This window comes from Myxine glutinosa, chromosome 1 (genome assembly GCF_964187855.1).
Source record: "Myxine glutinosa chromosome 1, kmMyxGlut1.1, whole genome shotgun sequence".
Lineage (NCBI taxonomy): Eukaryota > Metazoa > Chordata > Myxini > Myxiniformes > Myxinidae > Myxine > Myxine glutinosa.
Window position 1 is genome coordinate 308,075,489 of NC_136261.1, and position 19,248 is coordinate 308,094,736.

The window sequence follows — 19,248 nt, forward strand, 5'->3', positions numbered from 1 at the left end:
GCCAAAAAGCAGGCTGTCCTGTCTGTGAGCATTTGCTCGTGGACTTTACCGTTCCTGTGGTGCCTTTCATAATAGTAGATCTTTGTGTTTGAGTACCCTTGCAAACTTGTTTTCTTAATCTGCACAGCCAGTACATAAGTGACATGGCCATGGCTCACGATGATGTAACCAGCAGATGCATTGTGGAATGCCAGTCAAAATATTTATTCAATAGAATGATTTAGAATTCAGATGAATCTCTGGTTAGGATCATGGATCTGTAAAGAAACGTTCTCATTTGTCATGTTTGTATATTTTTATTCCAAAATAACCCCTTTGTATAATGTGATCATTCAGTCATTATCATCCTACTGTGATTCACCAAATGTCCGTCTGTCCGTTCCCAGGTACCGCAAAAACGGCTGAACCGATCGCAACGATATTTTGGGTGGGTAATCCTGGGACCCCCTGGAGTAAAATAGGCTATATTGTTTTTCCTATTTTTCCAATCTTCCAGTTTTTCCAAACACGATGGAATAATATTTACCGATATGAACAGTGATGTGGCTTTTATTGAAATTCTACAAATACTGTTTAGATTTTGATGACAATTATGAACCTGCCACGAATGCGGAAGTGGACAGATTATGGCAACGTTTTTCATGGAAGTCCTTCGCGAACTTGCTGTCCATGTCTGACGTGCGACTGAAGGTGCTACAGGAATGTGGAATTTATTGATTTCATGCTTCAGCATTCACCGTTTCTGCATTGTCTGTTTCCTTCTGGCCTCCTACCCGTACGTAGCACGGGTACCTCACTAGTCATTATAATGTGCAGGTACAAGTACCAACCCCTGTAGGGGATGAACCCCTGAACCAATCCCTAAAGTGGATGTGTGTGTGTGTGTGTGTGTGTGTGTGTGTGTGTGTGTGTGTGTGTGTGTGTGTGTGTGTGTGTGTGTATAAATATCACATATAAAGATACACATATACAGATATAAATATACTGTATACCGTACATGAGTTATACAGTGTAACGTTTTCTATGAACTCTTTAGTTAATGCATGGAGTGGTCTACCTGGAAGTGCAGTGGCAAAAATATGGGTTTAAACTGGAATTAGATAGCTACCTATAAGCATTGGGGACTGAGGTCATTGGTCGGACTGCCGAAGTTAGACTAAATGTGTTTTATTTCTCATTTATTTATTTGATATCTAACCTTTTTCCTTTCTTCCTCAATGGTTCTTGCAACACAAATGCGATCTGTGGTTTAAAATAAATTACCTCTCATGTAATGTATGCATCCGCTTACGTCAAATGATACTTACTGTACCTGACACTACCTACCTAAACGAAGATGCTCCCTAAACCTATATGAAGTCAACCCCTACCTAAACACAGTGGCTATTGTGGTTGTCAAGCAAACAAGACCAAATATTTCAACCATGGACTCCAGGAAGTTTAGGAAGCAGAAGGCATCGTAAGGAAACAGTGGAAACTGAACACCATTCCACCAAAACATAATCTGATGGCTTAGAGGAAGGCAAGGAAACACCAACATAGGCTACATGAACACTGGATCATATTGATGGCACTGGCTTCATGCTGAGCCTGCCAGCACACCAGACCCCTGGAAAACCTTTTCATCTCACACCATCCTCTCCTCTATGCTGCTGTTCCATTTGACCTTTTCCGTTGTTCCGTCAATCTGACGAGCCTTTGAACAAGCTTGCACCAGACGATTCTCTAACCTGGGCCTGTGCACACTGCCCTTCACATCAAGGCTCCCCCTCATGGGTCTTCCTGTCGCAGAGCCTGGTTGAAAGGTTCGTGACGCAATGCGTTTGACCTGCATGCGTGCAAACCGGACGTGTGAATATCCGTTTCACTTTCACACATGGTAAAGAGGATGCAATCGGTGCACAGATAACAAATGTAGTTCCTCATTCATTTCAGGGGTTTTTTTCTTTATTGTGTCTCAAGACTGTGATAATATTGTTGTGGATATGGGATTTGCATCCATCCATATCCGCTTGTAAATATTCCCCTATTTCCTCAATACTTCCCAACTATCCCCAATCCCCCATTCCCTAGTCCCATTTTCTGTAAACAACACTCTGTAGACCCGACCTCCCCCTATTTCCCCCATTAAATGTCGTGCCCAGGTTCACCGCATCTCATGTAAGACAACTATAGGACATCTTGCTAGTTATTCTTAGTCTATGTCAGTTAAGGACTCGTTTCCATTAATTCTGACCCTTCGTTGCACCAGAATGTGATTGTATGGCACCGTTAGGAAGTTTAGGACCTCCCAATACCTCCCCGCAGCTCTTCCTCACGGTTCAGCAACAACAACAACAACAACAACAACAGCAACGGCAGCGGCGGGCGCGGGGAGTGCGCGTCCTCACTCCGGCTTGGTTGGTAGGGGGTGTTGGGAGGGCACCAGGCCTCCCCAACGAGCCGCCATCGAACATGTGCTCGACGGGGTTACCAAATAGGGGCTCCCTGTCAGCTCCTCGTCAAGGGCGGAGCCCGGTAACCCCCGCACCCAATGGAAGCGGCGGACCGGCCCCAGTGGGGCGGAGCCAACCAGCCGAGGGCATGTCACTCCCCGCTGAGCATGCGCAGGGAGAGGGAGGTGACGTCAGATGCGCGCTGAGCTTGGAGCAAGCAAGACGTACCCTCCGAGCGCTGTGAGGCCTCCCCGCATCTTCTGGACTGGACCGTGCTTTATCCTGTCCCCGAGCAAAGGTGCACCTTGTGCCATCGAACTACCTGTCCCTCCCTGCCATCAATCCCTGTGTAAGTCAGCCTTGTTCCGTTTGTCTGTGGTCTGTCTGGGTTAAGATAAGACGGTAATTAAGTGCCCATCTCTTCTGTGTCTTTACCTCACTCTGCCTTGTAATCTACCCCTTTTCTCCACCACTGTAATTATACCCTCCTCCGGAGGTCTTGAGAACTGTACCCCTTGCGTCATTTCCTCTTTCCCAGTCGTCGTGTCCTTTCTATCATTGATTTGGCATAGCGCGATTTGGTCAACGTCTGGGTGGAATCGGGGTCTAGTCGGGGAATAACTGTTCGGTCGCGGCAATACCACCGCTCGGTAAATAACATCTAAACCGCGTCCGTAACAATTGGTTGTCAGGAGTTGGGATTCGAACCTGGGACTAAATTTATTTAGCCCAAATTTTGGACACCAATTGTGTTATTACCGTAACAATTGGTGTCGGGAGTGAGATACGGACCCAAAGCGCGCTTAACGCGCTCAAAATTACAAGTAACCGAAATTTGATTTTGTTTTACAAAAAACCCGAATTTTGAAAGTCGCGCTATGGGAGATCAAGACGGCTGGGTTCCGGTAGAGAAGAGTGAGGCAGGGTCGATCCAGGACCAAATTGAGGGACATGAGGAGAGCGAAGCAGTGAGGGCGGCAGGTTCGCAAAATGGCGTCCTCGCGCACGAGGTTACGGGCGTGCAAAATGGCGCCTCGCACATGGCTACGGCGACCGCGCCCGCGACCGTAGCAGCGCCGCTGGTGGATTTGAACCTTTTTTTATACAAATGAAGGCCCTTATGGACAAGAATAGCGAAGAAATGGAAAGCAGAATGATGGGGGTAATGGGGAACCGGATGGATGCTCAGAGTGAGCAAATGAGGGCTGATAGTGAGCGATTGGGGGGCAGAATGGGGGGCAAAATGGGAGAAATGGGGGAACGGCTAGAAGCTAAATTAGAGGGGTTAGACAATGGGATAGAAGGGGTGAAACATGGGTTAACGGGGGTAGAAAACAGAATGGCCGCTCAAGAGAATCAAATAGAAGGGGTGAAACATGGGTTAACGGGGGTAGAAAACAGAATGGCCGCTCAAGAGAATCAAATAGAAGGGGTGAAACATGGGTTAACGGGGGTAGAAAACAGAATGGCCGCTCAAGAGAATCAAATGGAAGGGATGAAGAAGGGGTTAGAGGGGTTAGAAAACAGTATGGAAGGCAAATTGAGGGACATGAGGGACCAAGCGGAAAGGGAAGTTTAAAAAATGGGGCAGCAGATAGAGGGGGTCAGAATGGGGGTAGAAACTAAATTGGATGCTCACAGGGAGGAAATGGAGCAGATGAGGGTGGCATCTGGGCAGGAGATGCAAGTGATGGGAGAGGAGATCAGAAGAGGTGTGAGTGAGGAGGTCGGAGGAGTGCGCGAGGAGGTGAGGCACTGTAAGGAGCGCATGGAGAAGGAGGTGAGAAAGGGGACTGTAAAATTGCAAGGTGGTATAGAGGAGTTGACGCTGGGAGTAGAACAGCTGACAGTGGGACAAAAGGAGTTGGGGGACCAGGTAAAGAAGAACACAGCGGTAATAGAGGGATTAAAATCAACACAGAAGGAGATGAAAAAGGACGTAGGGGTAATTAAAAAAGAGTGTCAGACGGTACATGAGGACCTGACGAGGAAAATGAACAAGGTGGTAGAGGTGATGGAGGTTAAAGAGCGGGAGGTGCGGGAGCACATAGAAAAAAATATGGTGGAGTTAGAGGAAGAACTTAAGGGGGCGCACGAGGAGATGAAGGAGGTGAAGCAGAAATTAGAAGAAGTGGAAGAAGGGGTGAGCGAAATTAAGAAGCGACGGAGAGAGGATAAGAAAGAGATAAAGGAGGAAGTAAAAGAATTGGTCCAAAGCCTGTGTTCGGATCGTGATGATGTGCTCATTAACCGGATGAGGGATTCGCAGGTGATGGAGGAGAAGCGAAGAGAAAGAGGACCCGGTGTAAGTGGTGACCAATATGGTCGTGCGTATGATGCGCCAGGTGATTTAATAAGCTTGGGGGTCGAGATGGACCCGGGTGTTCGTGAGAGGCCGTTGGTGAAGTGTGCGACAGGTCTGGTGTGCGAAAAAGGAGGTGTGCGAGAAAGTCCGACTCTGGGGTGTGTGAGGAAAAAGGGCGCGCCAAGGAGTGAGTGTGCTGTCGAGAGTGAGTCGGTCGTAGCGCGTGTGCGAGGGAGCACATGGAAGCGCGTAGTGAGGAGTGTTACAGAGGATGTAACGGAAGAATGCACGCCTGTGGTGAGTGTTACAGAGGATGTAATGGGAGAGGATGCGCGAGCAAGGTGTATAACGGACGGGTGCATGGGGAAAGAGTGCGCTGTCAAAAGTAAGGAAGAGTGTACACCTGTGGTGAGTGTTACAGAGGGAGTAACGGGAGAGTGTGCGCGAGAAAGGTGTGTAACGGACGGGTGCATGAGGAAAGAGTGCGCTGTCGAGAGTAAGGGTGAGTGCGCTGTCAAGAGTGGAGGTGAGAGTAGTAAGAGTGACACGGAGCGTGAGTTGGTTGTGACAGGTGAGAAAGGAAGCACACCTGGAATGGTAGAGCGTGTGTGGGAATGCACGCTGGAATTGGTAGTGAGGCACGTGGTTGGGTGTGCGAGTGAGAGCACACCTGTGATCGTCACAGAGGAGGTGACCGAGGAGGGGGCGCGAAGAGGTGTGTTGGTGAGGTGTGCGAGCGACGAATGTGTGCCAAGGTGTTCGGTGGTCAGGTGTGTGACCAAGTCTGTGAGCGGAATGAGTGTACCTGGGTGTGTAAGAGAGGGTGCAATGACCAAGAGCAGGGAGACGGCTGGATGTGTGAGCAAGGAACGGGCTGCAGGGTGTAAGCATGCAGGTGAGGCATCGACGGTAACCGGGTTAGCGGTTAGAGCGACTTATAGCCGAATCGGGCCCTCGGTGCGTGCCGGGCTTCGCGTGCCGCGAGAACCAGCGGGGATCCGAGCCACGGCGGGTTCGAAAGGACCGCCGTACGCGATCCACGCTGGGCCTCGCTTTGAACGGCCGCGTCCGTGCTCCACTAGGCGGAGCGGGCAGCCCGATAGGAAGGGTCGTCATGGCGACCACTTTTTGTTGAGGCATTCCGGCAGGTCGAGATCGGGCCATGGGATGGCTCCGTGCTGAGATGGTGCGTGGGACCTCGGCCCGGGTAAACCTCCTTCCCTGCACCGAATGCGGGACGTATCCAGCCGCTGGCACCAAACAACCCGCATTCATGGCTTGGCTGTACGAAGCCGAGCTGTAGAAGTGAATTGGCGCACCGAGAGGCATTAGTAAGTGGACTGTAATGATGAGGTTAGTGTTATGGCCCCGAAATTAGAAAAACAAAATTTGATGATTGGCAAAGGATTGGCAGTAATGATTGGCAGATGATGGGTAGTGATTGGCAAATTTTTGATTTGTTGAAATTTGATGTGCAAAATTGGTAGTGGGGGATGCCCGATGTGGTGGGATGGCAACTCTGTCATCCCTCACAAACTGATGGGGCAAATGCACTATAGATTATGGGGTTTATGGCAGTGAAAACCAGCCCGGGTGGGTTAGGATATTGTGTGTAGGGCCCTAGAAGATGACATTAGGTAACGTTAAGGTTTAGATAGTGACTGATACCTGTAGTGGGGACGCAGGTAGTTTAGTGTGGTTGATAATGACGTGGGAGCGCTGAGTGTAAGGGAAGATGGAGAAGCGCAAGTTTCAGAGGGGAGTAGTTAGATGAGAGGATGCTGTGTGAGAACTGGACAGGTGTGTGGAGCAGTGTATGAGTAGGGAGTGTTGTGGATCAGCGCGAATGCGCTTGGGGGAGAGAAGGGTGCAGGCGGCACCAAGTATGAGAGCACAGGTGTGCAAGTACAGGTGTGTGGAATATATGGAGCAGAGAATGAGTGGTGTGGAGAGAGTTGGAGTAAGTGGTACGGAGTGGTGTGCATGGTGCGAAGGTGTGGATGGGGGAAGAGTGGACCCCTTTTCACGAGTACCCGGGGAGGCTAGTTTAAAGAATATTTGTAGTTAGAAGGTATAGGTAAATTGTGGTTGGATATTGGCATTTGTGATGCGGTTGCAGAATGGTATTGTGGATGGGTGCATTGGTGTGGTGAAATTGGCTGGTCGTGTGGCCTGTTAGTATGAGTGTGAAGTATATGTTTAGTAAAGTATATGTTTATGGGTACTGTTAGTAAAGTATATGTTTATGGGTAGTGTTGTGTTTTGTGGATACAGTAAGGGGTAAGGGAGGGGCAATGTAGGTTACCTGGTGGGGGGGGGGCGTACGGTAGGAACGTACCTGTCTCACCTGGTTCCCATGTGCCCCCAGTGTGCATTACCTTACATTGCATGCACTTTTGCGCCCTTACCACCTTACTCACTTGTCTTCTTTTGTCTCCCACCTCCGAGGATCTGGCTTTGGGGCAGAGAGAGAGGAGAGAGAGGTGCTGGCTCCGCAGTTGTGGGCCTGTACTTCCGCTGCTTGCTGCCTGGATCGATACACCATATGGACCGCAATTTTTGTGGCCGCCCACAATGGACCGCAGTTCTTTTGCGGTCAAGCACCACCCGTTGATGGACCTCTGGGTCAACGTGGCACCTATGCCATACAGGTGAACCACTTTTAGTTGGCCCACCTGACGGCCACAATTGAGAAATGGACGCGGTTGGCGCCTTTCTTTATTTCTAAAGAAGCCAGAAGGCCAAGTGCACTCCATGAAGGCAAGACCAGCGGCAGAACATCGGCCGGCTGCGACACCACCGGTGACCATGGACACTTGATGGTGCATTGTTATTGAACACATTATTGGTGCACCGGATGGTGCTGACTGTGCGTAATGGGGTGGTGCTTGTGGTGCTTGGACGGGGTGCTCTGCACATTATTAAAGGCCGTAGGGCCACAGGGCACTCGTGGGTTGGTGTATCGATGCTGGCATGCGTGCTCTCCCTATGCATAACATCTGCATGTGTTCCTCAAAGAACAGGTCCTGGATCGTAGTGTAAATATCAGTGTAGTCTTGTATAAATGATGCTCCCTACCGGCTGTATGTTTAATTTGAGGATGCTTTCCGCGATTCGGTTATCCTGTGGGTGTGTTTCTGTTAGGAGAAGGGTGCAACGTCGCAGGGGGACATATTTACTCATTTGTGAACATCTGTAAAACTGTCGCACTCAGGGTTGAGTTAATAGTAGAGGGAACTACATCTGAGTGCCACACTAAAGTAGGTAAAAATTTATCGGGTCGGGACGCCCCGAGGTAGAGAAGGGTGCAATGTTGCGGATATGGGATTTGCATCCATCCATATCCGCTTGTAAATATTCCCCTATTTCCTCAATACTTCCCAACTATCCCCAATCCCCCATTCCCTAGTCCCATTTTCTGTAAACAACACTCTGTAGACCCGACCTCCCCCTATTTCCCCCATTAAATGTCGTGCCCAGGTTCACCGCATCTCATGTAAGACAACTATAGGACATCTTGCTAGTTATTCTTAGTCTATGTCAGTTAAGGACTCGTTTCCATTAATTCTGACCCTTCGTTGCACCAGAATGTGATTGTATGGCACCGTTAGGAAGTTTAGGACCTCCCAATACCTCCCCGCAGCTCTTCCTCACGGTTCAGCAACAACAACAACAACAACAACAACAACAGCAACGGCAGCGGCGGGCGCGGGGAGTGCGCGTCCTCACTCCGGCTTGGTTGGTAGGGGATGTTGGGAGGGCACCAGGCCTCCCCAACGAGCCGCCATCGAACATGTGCTCGACGGGGTTACCAAATAGGGGCTCCCTGTCAGCTCCTCGTCAAGGGCGGAGCCCGGTAACCCCCGCACCCAATGGAAGCGGCGGACCGGCCCCAGCGGGGCGGAGCCAACCAGCCGAGGGCGTGTCACTCCCCGCTGAGCATGCGCAGGGAGAGGGAGGTGACGTCAGATGCGCGCTGAGCTTGGAGCAAGCAAGACGTACCCTCAGAGCGCTGTGAGGCCTCCCCGCATCTTCTGGACTGGACCGTGCTTTATCCTGTCCCCGAGCCAAGGTGCACCTTGTGCCATCGAACTACCTGTCCCTCCCTGCCATCAATCCCTGTGTAAGTCAGCCTTGTTCCGTTTGTCTGTGGTCTGTCTGGGTTAAGATAAGACGGTAATTAAGTGCCCATCTCTTCTGTGTCTTTACCTCACTCTGCCTTGTAATCTACCCCTTTTCTCCACCACTGTAATTATACCCTCCTCCGGAGGTCTTGAGAACTGTACCCCTTGCGTCGTTTCCTCTTTCCCAGTCGTCGTGTCCTTTCTATCATTGATTTGGCATAGCGCGATTTGGTCAACGTCTGGGTGGAATCGGGGTCTAGTCGGGGAATAACTGTTCGGTCGCGGCAATACCACCGCTCGGGAAATAACATCTAAACCGCGTCCGTAACAATATTATGACATTCAAGGTCATCAAGAAAACCATCAAAAGATATAAAAAAGAGAACAATGTCAATATTATTTGCAATTGTCCACCTTCTCTACACCCACCTTTATCTACCTTCTCTACACCCACCTGTAGCTACCTTCTCTACACCCACCTTTATATACCTTCTCTACACCAACCTTTATATTCCTTCTCTACACCCACCTTTATCTACCTTCTCTACACCCACCTGTATATACCTTCTCTACACCGACCTTTATCTACATTCTCTACACCCACCTTTATCTACCTTCTCTACACCCACCTTTATCTACCTTCTCTACACCCACCTTTATCCAGTGAAGCTTTTTTTTTTACTTTATGTAGAAGGCTTACAAATATATCATAAGCAAGACAAGGACAATATTAAACATTAGCATGCATTTAGAGGGATTCCAAGAACAGTCGAGTGAACAATGTAAGCCGAAATCGCAGTGGTTCCCAACCCATGGTCGCGGCCAAAATGAGGGTCGCGAGGATGTTCCTGAGGGTCAAGGGACGGTCTCAAAAAAAGAAATATTACAATGTTATAAGGGGATTACTTCACTGGCACGATATGAAGGATTATTGAAATAGTAATTAAAGTCGGATAGTTGTGGATAATATAGCATCTGTTATGTTTGTAATTCACGTGTTATAATTCACATGTAATTTATGTTTGGAATTCACATGTTGTAGCTAATATGTATGGGAAACGGAAGTGACGGTTGGTTTTGGAGAGTGTGAGGAGTTAAGGAAAGACAGGGTTTTTGGAGGCCTAATGGGCATGCTGTGCTTTGTTCGGATTACGGATTAAACCGTTGACGTTACCATCAAGTACGTTTCGGGTAATTGCTGGATACAACAGCATTCATATACGCTTTAAAAAACTAGAACGGCACTCAGTAGAGAGCATACCTTGGCCTGGTTGGCCACATCACTCAATGGTGAAGAATCACTTAAAACTAAATAATTCTCATATCCGAATCCTTATTCAGATCTTCACCAAAATCTAATCGAGTCTTCCTTGTCACACACACAACCAGTCCACCAAGTTTCGTCCAAATCCGTCCATAACTTTTTGAGATATCCCACAATGTATAGTTTTTAGCCCTATCTCCCAATGGTGAAGAATCCATTAATAAATTAAATAATTCTCAATTCCGAATCCATATTCAGATCTTCACCAAAATCGAATCTATTTGTCCTTGTCAGACACCCAACCGGTCAACCAAGTTTCATCCAAATCCGTCCACAACTTTTCGAGATATCCTGCTATGTATCGTTTTTGGCCCTATCTCCCAAAGGTGAAGAATCACTTTAAAAGTTCTAGTATCCGGATCCGAATCCGGATCTTCACCAACATCTAACCACTTCGTCCTTGTGACATACGCTACATCTCTGCCAAATTTCGTCCAAATCCGTCCACAACGTTTTGAGATATTTTGTAAACAAACAAACAAACGGACAGACAAACAGACAGGGGTGAAAACATAACCTCCATCCACCTTTGGTGGCGGAGGTAATAATGTTCGAGTCCGTTCACGTCCAATACTCGTGCGTCAAGCAGACCAGCGAGGAGCCTGTTGTTAAGTAGCACTCTTATCTGAATGCGATATTACAGATGGCGCTGTAATTTTAACATTTTGAGCTTAATTATCGAATGCACTGTTTTTATTCGTTCAATGTCTTTATTTAAATTTAAAATGTTTGATTTGTATACATTCATAACTGTTCCAGATGAGTTTTATCATTGGAGTTTATTTTATTATATTCTGTTGCCAAAATTTCTTTTGTATTCTGAATCATTCAATAATGTACTGGAAAACCACTTTTTCACATATAAGAAATTTGATTTTCACATGTGTCGACAGTTCACAATCTGACAGTCGTGCTTTCACTTGTTTACTGGAGGCTGAGATCCAGTTACTACAAACAAAGTAAGTATTGCCTGCATCTTACTTGTCATTATTTATGTATGGTTTTTGATAAATGTTACTGTGTATGGAGTCGAATAATATAATAATTAATAATAATTAACTTTCCAATTAGTTATTTTTAACGTTTTGAACAATTTCGATGTTTTCTAAAAATGTTATAATTTATAACTCTTTTCATTCCAGGACTGGTCTTTAACTGGAAAAATGGCCCAACGCAAAACACAACTGCTGTAAAAGCCTGAGTTTTTGAAATATGGCTTCACCGAGATGAGAGAAAAATCTGGGAATGTCCGACCTCAGTGTGTTCAGTGCCTGCAAGTCCTCGCCAATGAATCCATGAAGGAAAACAAATTGAAGCGTCATTTGCATTTAGTTCATCCAAACTTTGTCAAAAAACCACTGAGTTACTGGAGGACAAAGAAGAACAGGTAAAATGTAAATTTGTTTTTCATTTTGTCCAATTAAAAACTCTTTGAAAATCGTGATGTATTGGTAATTAATTCAATAAAACTATATGAATAAACACAATGTATCAAAATGATAGGTCATTAACACTGCATGTACAGCATTTAGGGTCGCCAGGCCAGGACAAGATTGTATTCAGGGTCGCCACCAAAAACGTTTGGGAACCACTGCTATATCAGATTCAAACTTGGAAGCCCAGATTCAGGAACTTAATGTGCTCAAATAGGAGTAACAAACAGCTCGGCCAAACAAGTCTTCTTGTCCATAAAGCATGGATCTACTGAGACCATGACCTCATTGAGTAAACAGGACATACAACTGCATATTTTACCTCAATTTATGCCAGTCTCAGCCTGATGACTCCGCTTTAAGTTTTCCAAACTGCCTTGTATATTAAAATAGCTTTTCAATGGTGCATCCAACTGATGCAATTTGCATCTGTAAATATAATATATCCCCCAGCTGGTGTATGAATGGCATATATCTTCTCATGCTGCTTGCATTGTAACATTGCCTAAAAAATTACCTCTAGGCCTATACAGTTTTGCAATGACTGATATGTATCAGGTAAATGTACTTGCCAGTACATGAAGAAATTGCTGCATAACTCTAAACCACATTTCAACACAAAACCTAAAGCTCCACCCAACTATGCATTTGTAACGGGAGCGCTCTTTGTCATGGGAAAATATCTGAGTCCAAAGAAACATTCCCTCAAAGAACGTCTTATGACTTGGATTAATAGCTTATTACAAAGAAAAATGACAGATGTGTAAGGTTGAATAAACAATTTTTTTTTTTTTAAGGCTGCATTGTGCGGTGGTTCGTCATTCAGAAAAAAAACATATTTTCATTGTTTTTATAAGTTTAAATGCAAATAAATTGGAAATTCGTGAGGACATAAACTAAGAAATGCACTGAAATGTAATGGCTGTGCATGAAAATAATTTCATTTGCATATATTTGTTGTTGTAAAATTGTTTAAAATTCTAAAAACAATTTCCAATTTGACATTATGGGGTATTTATTATGTGCAGATCAGTGACAAAAATCTAAGTTTAAATCCATTTTAAAATCAGGCTGTAACACAACAAAATGTGAAAAAGTCAAGGGGTGTGAATACTTTCTGAAGGCACTGTGTGTGTAATAAGAATTGTGAATGTATCAGAGTACAGGAAAGCATCTAGCAAAGAAGGTGAACTTCCTTTTGTAAACCTCTAAGCCAATAGGTAAGTAAAGTGTTATAAAGTGAGGTTGCATTGTCATTGTCAAGCTTGTTTGGACACAGTTGAGGACATGCATCTCTGAGGTCGTGGATCGACTGTTGTGAACCCATTACAGTATTTAGAAAGTTGTTGAGGAGACAGGGTTGAAATCTCCATGAGGAGTGGAGGCCAGCTGATGATCCAAGCAGTCAGAAATCGGTCACTCGCTTACATGTTAATCTATGTAAGTATCCAACTACAGACTTGGCATTTAATATGGAATTTTTTTTTTTCTTGACTTGGGTTTACTTTCTGAACTCGGTATATCAATCTGGTGAGTTTCTTTTACGCTTCGGTGATTTCTTTGTGAAAAGAACCATGTCACTGATTGTCTGTCGCAGCAAGAAGTCAATACCAGGATTATATCACAGGTGGCATGACAAAATGTACGGACAGGTACATTTGACGACTGGCTTCACAATCAGGTATATAAGGGTTGTTGCGTTCTGTATTAGTGGAAAACAACTGCTGCACGTCTACAAAAGTTATTGTCGCTTCCCCTGGAGATGGTCCGTCAACTCGACAATGCTGTTTGTCATTTAGTGGTGGCTTTACGAAATTCCGGCATGAAACAGCGTGCTATTGCTCGGCAGTATGGCATCACTCAAGGTCAGGTGTCAAAGATCCTGAAACGAAATGCTCAGAGGGGTGTCCCTACTCCAATACCGAGGTCAGGACGTCACCGCAGAACCACAAGGAGGGATGATCCCCAGCTGCACCGGTTAGTCCGCAATGGCCGTACCAAGTCAGCTAATCGGCTTAGGGCTGAGTGGCAGCAACTGACAAATGTGCCTGAATCCAGAAGGCTAGTCAACCAACGACTGGTTCAAGCAGGCTATCGCGCCAGGCGTCCCCTGAGAAAGCCACGTCTGACCAGACAACACCACCAGCGCCGATTGCAGTGGGCCAGAGAGCACCGTCAATGGCAGCCAGGACACTGGAATCACGTGATTTTCAGTGACAAGTCTAGATTTCTGGTCTATCGTCATTATGGTCGCGTCCGAGTGCGCAGACAAGTGCATGAAGCCTACAATGAAGATTGTATAGTGCCAAGAGTCCAAGCTGGAGGTGGAGGGGTGACGGTTTGGGCTGCTTTTCATGCAGGGGGCAAAACTGACCTGGTTGTTCTGAATGGAAACCTGAACCAGTTCAAGCACAGGGCCATTCTGGAAGAAATTTGCTTCCATTTGTTCGTGCAGCCTTTTGAGGAAACTTTGTCTTCCAAGATGACAATGCACGGCCTCATCGTGCTCACATGATCCAACACTTTCTTGCTGACCGTGGTGTAGAGCATATGGAGTGGCCTGCCATGTCCCCGGATATGAATCCGATAGAGAACTTGTGGGCAGAATTAACGCGTCAAATCGACAACTTGGACCAGCAGCCTGCCTCTGTGCGTGAATTGCAGCAGGCTATTGTAACTGCATGGCAAGCGATTCCTGTCCAAACCTTGGCAAATCTCGTGAACAGCATGCCTCAACATGTACATGCTCTCCTGAATGCTCGTGGGGGTTGCACGAAGAACTGAACTGTAATTTTACTCTCCATAATCCCAGTCGTAATTTAACTTTTGTTTTTGTTAAAAAAAAATTTTGGCTAATGTGCAAAATAAAGAGATACTTCTGGAAAACGCACAGACGTTTAACAGTACTGTCCGTGAATTGAGTTCGATATCAGTTTACATCACTTTCAAGGATCAATTTATTTGCTTCGAAATGTCAAATGTGGTTTTTGTTTCTTTTAAAGGTCACATTAACAAAATCTAGAATAATTTCAACATAATTCCAATGAACTTTTGGTTGTAAGTCATCTTGAAAAGTAAGTTCACCCCCACAAAAAAAATATGCCATATTAAATGCCAAGTCTGTATTATGAGGTCTGCTATTAAGATAAGTTATAATATAATATAATCCTTTAGGAATCGCTGGTACTGTTTAAGATATGATCAGCACTCAGCCTGCATTGCAGATAATGGGGTTTTCTGTTCTGACATGAGTTTTTTTTACATCTCAATAGGAGGTGACTCATATTTTCTGTTTCTGTCTTGCAGAATCTACACTTATCCGATTGACTTAGTCCCGCCATTTTCTTAAAGCCATTTGGTGTAGTCTCCTTGATCTTGGGCATTTATAATGATTCGTTCTCCATCGCAGTTGAACTGACCTCTTCTCTTCTTAGTCATTCCAAAGAGCCTTCTTCGTCTATGCCCAATCTGTCCAACTCTTTTTTTTTTATCTCCCTGCTCTTTTGTCATTCCCCCAGTTGATGGTGAATGAATATCTGTTGATATGTCACTTTATATTTTTATTTTGTCTTTTTGCAATCATTGGGGTTGTATTCATTGCTGTTTCAGTTTAGGTGTGACACCTTCTATTCGCACCTATTTTAGGATTTTTTTTTTCCGAGGTGGGTTAGGGATACATTTTCTGGCTTGCTGTCTTCGTGTTTGCATACAAATTCAATTTGGTAGTCTGTTGCACTTTTTACTTTTTCGGCCAATCCTACAGCTGTCATTCTGTGCACTTGCTTGAGCTCCATCAGGCCGCGAACTTCTTCTCGTCTCGGCAGATACATTCTCGGGATGCATTGATTTTTGTCGAACATTTTGTGGATCGTGAGGAGTTTCCTTGTTTTGATATCTAGTTTATTGATTACCTCCATGGCCGAAGGTGGACGGAGATTATGTTTTCACCCCTGTCTGTTTGTCTGTCTAAAAAACAAACAAACAAAAAAAAACACCTTTAGAGGCCATTTTCCCCACAGAGCAGGGGTTGGCCTTTTTCAGGCACCGTTGTCCCCTTTTTGAAGCAATGTTTTATAGCCGGATGCCCTTCCTGCCACCAACCCTGTTAGTCGCCTTTTTGCGACACAGGGAATTACCAGTGAACTGGTACTCAATTTGTCGACCTTGGAAGGATGACGGGCTGAGTCAACCCCCCTGGCGTTAATTCAGCGATTGACCGGGATTCGAACATCAGGATCCTAGGAATCCCAAGCCAGCACCCTCACCGCTAAGCCAACACCAGGCTAACTGTCTGTCTGTTGGCAGAATATCTCAAAAAGTTGTTTGAATGCTCGAGTGGTTTGCATCTCGTTTTGTGGAGTAGTTTGATTGTGGAGAGCATCTCGTTGTTTTATCTGCAAATGTGGAATTCCATCTTGGCCAAGGGTATCTGTGTGTGTGTGTGTGTGTGTGTGTGTGTGTGTGTGTGTGTGTGTGTGTGTGTGTGTGTGTGTGTGTGTGTGTGTTGAAAAAATCCGTAGCACATGTGTTCTGTAGCCTGTAGGCAAACGAACTCAGCATGTAGTGAGTGATGTCATATCTTATTTAATACTATCAGGGGTACCCGACATTGGCCGGTGATGTTCTAATCCTGTTGGCATTTTTAAGAAATCAATTTATTTTCCCCGTTATTTTTGTGGGAGCCAAAAACACTTCCCTACATCCACTAAGAAACGGGGTTGGGGGTCATTTCATATTACCTTTCACACAGCTACAAAAGCTAGGACACTAGAGAGCGATTTTTTGAAAATATCCAAGAAAATCCAACTTTTTTTCAACATTTTCAAAAACATTTTTGGCGCAAAACACCACCCCTCTTTGCGCTTCCGCCCGCACTTACTGATGAACCTCTGAAAGATTGACGAAGATCTGTTCGGCCATCTCTGAGAAAAATGGCGACACACAAACACACACACATATAGACAGACAGACAAACAGACCAATATCTCTCTTATAGCATCGATTATCTTTTATTTTAATTCACTATAAAAGTATCTTAAATACATAAATTCCAGTTTATTTTGCATATATTGTAGCTGCAAATAGATCTTTAAAAAACACATATTCTCTGATTTTACGTAGTTTGGTGAGCGTTTTAAGGACATGACCTCCATACCTTAAAAGGATATAGCTTATGTTTCTATGACGAAATATCTGATGCAAGTTCATAAGGTGAGACTGAGGTGTCTATAGATCTGGAGTTCCCAACTTTTAAGGAAAAAAAAATAGATTATAATTCTTAAATTCAGTAACTAATACCTAATTTTAGGATTGAAGTCACATGTTTTATTCCAGGAATTATGGACAGAGATATCCAATTATTGCCATGCAGCTATGGAATTGGAAAGTATTTATCCACAGTTTTTAGGATACAGAGATTTCCGTTCTCCCATCCCTCTCCACTCCTTTTAAAGTTATTCTACCTTACCCTCACTCCACCTCTTTAAACATCCTGGATTTGGTTCCTGGGAGGTTAATACTAACCAGATGAAGAACGTTCTAAACATCAGGACATCACGTGGTTCGAAGTTATTTATTTATTTTTTTCATTAAATGCGGACTCTAAGAGGACACACACCAGGTGCTCTTTCATTGCTAATATGTAAAATAAATGTATGTGGGTGTTTGTGAACAGATTGCTAGGTGAACAGCCCGAGGAAACGGTTCCGGTTCTTGGCAGAGTTGCCTTCATTGCATCATTTTTCCCAACGTGCATCCATGCTCTGCACAAACAACATGCTCACTCTGTACTTCCTCTCACCAAGCATAACCTTTCCCAACATTACAATTACCTTGAGCTTCTTCACGACTGTCGGGTCCACAATACCTTTCAGGATAATGGGGGAATTTCAACACAAAAGGGTAGAACCCGGTTACATAACAAGCAAACAGTTGTGTGGCTTAATCATCCTTTTGTTTAAATTATTTATTAACTACCTGTACTAACCCAGACAAAACAGATGTTAAAGTGAAACAAAGTTCACATTTCAAAAGCTGAGAATTACTACATCTGTTCACCTTCCATGAAAAATAAAATGTCATTAAGTACCAAGTGTAGTTCATGTCTTGTCTACAATTAACTGTGAAGTATCATACATCACCTGTCCTTTATTTATTTATTTATTTATTTATTTATTTATTTATTTATTTACAGGAGCGAGGCTCATGAAAGGACAAGAACTTCACACCTGTCCATAAGATGAATTGGAAGAACGTTAGCCTTTCAGAACCCATCTGGCCGTACTGGTTGTCGGTCCAATCGAGATCGAGCCGATGATGATGATGATGGTTGTTGGTGACTTCAATACTTCGACGTCTCTTTCACGAAGAGTAGGTGAGCTATCGCCAGCATCCTGAACAAATTACTGCCCAATCACCTTCACCGAATTCAACAAAACTGGCCAGCCGCCTCATGAAAGGCTTGGGACAAAAATGCTTCAATGCCGACCTCACAGGAAAGTGGAAATAAATGGGCTATTGAAGTAGTGCGAGTGGTATTAGTAGTGATAGTAGTAGTTGTAGTAGTGGTAGGTAACAAATGTAGTTCTCTAATATTCCAATATCGATCCAAAGGCAACTTGTCAAATATCGAGAATGAGCAAATTTAGGAAATTGCCCTTCGAGGGTCGTCAAGTGCTGGATTCTCCCTCCAGGTCTGAGCTTGCAGGAACTGGTCACAAATGCCAGCACGTGGCTTGCTGCTGACATCATTTTCCCACAGGTAGTTAAACATTGCCCACAATTCTCTTAAGACCCAGGGAGATTTCATTGACGAGTTTGACACCTGCTTGTTCTGACTCCATAAAGGACTTTTTGTTCTTTTGTCTGTTTGTTTTGGATTTGTGTGGATCTGAGAATTTAATGACGCATAAACACAGAAACAATCAAAGCATAAATGTATAAAGTAAGGACATGTTAAAACTACACTCAACAAAGTCATTGCAAAGATTTTGTGTTTGGCTCAGAACAGATGTGTGGCTTGGCTTGAGTATAAAAGGTATAAAAAGGTTTGAGTTTACTGAAAAAGGTTAAATAGGTAAAAGTTTTATCCATGTCTGCCTTTTCTGAGACATTTGGAAAAGACAAATAATTGTTTTTAAAATCCCATTTATATTTTGTGGTCATACAAGCAACTCATTGACAATTTTAAGAGGTCACTCAAAGTAAGCATTATGCTATTTGAACCGACAATGTGGTACAGTAAAAAGGTTGGTAAAAACATTACTTTGTAGGCTTCTGATTTACTGCTATCTCTTTTTGTAATGCAAACAAAAAATATATCCCATGCTTCGGATCGTGACTACGATGACGACGACTACTACTACTACTACTACTACTACTACTACTACTACTACTACTACTACTACTGCTGCTACTACTACTACTACTACTACTACTACTACTGCTACTACTACTACCACTACCACTATGACTACTACTGCCACTACTACCACTATCACTACTACCACTACGATTATTATGACTACTACTGCCACTACTACCACCATTACAACAACCACTATCACTACTATTATGACTACTACTGCCATTACTACCACCACTACTACTACCACCACCACCACCACCA

At 44.5% G+C, this 19,248-nt stretch overlaps 2 long non-coding RNA genes across 2 annotated transcripts in view; one reads left to right on the forward strand and one right to left on the reverse strand.

Annotated features, from left to right (window-relative positions):
- Nucleotides 1-17,480, reverse strand: part of LOC137439896 (uncharacterized) — a 68,420-nt gene extending 50,940 nt beyond the window's left edge. The window contains exon 1 of the long non-coding RNA XR_010987017.2: nt 17,453-17,480. This is a non-coding gene — a long non-coding RNA (uncharacterized LOC137439896). The remainder of the gene's footprint in view (nt 1-17,452) is intronic.
- LOC137439892 (uncharacterized) lies at nt 611-18,881 on the forward strand. The gene is made up of 4 exons (XR_010987015.2): nt 611-775; nt 11,082-11,147; nt 11,331-11,575; nt 17,815-18,881. It is a non-coding gene; the product is annotated as an uncharacterized LOC137439892 (long non-coding RNA).
- Nucleotides 18,882-19,248: the final 367 nt, after the last annotated feature.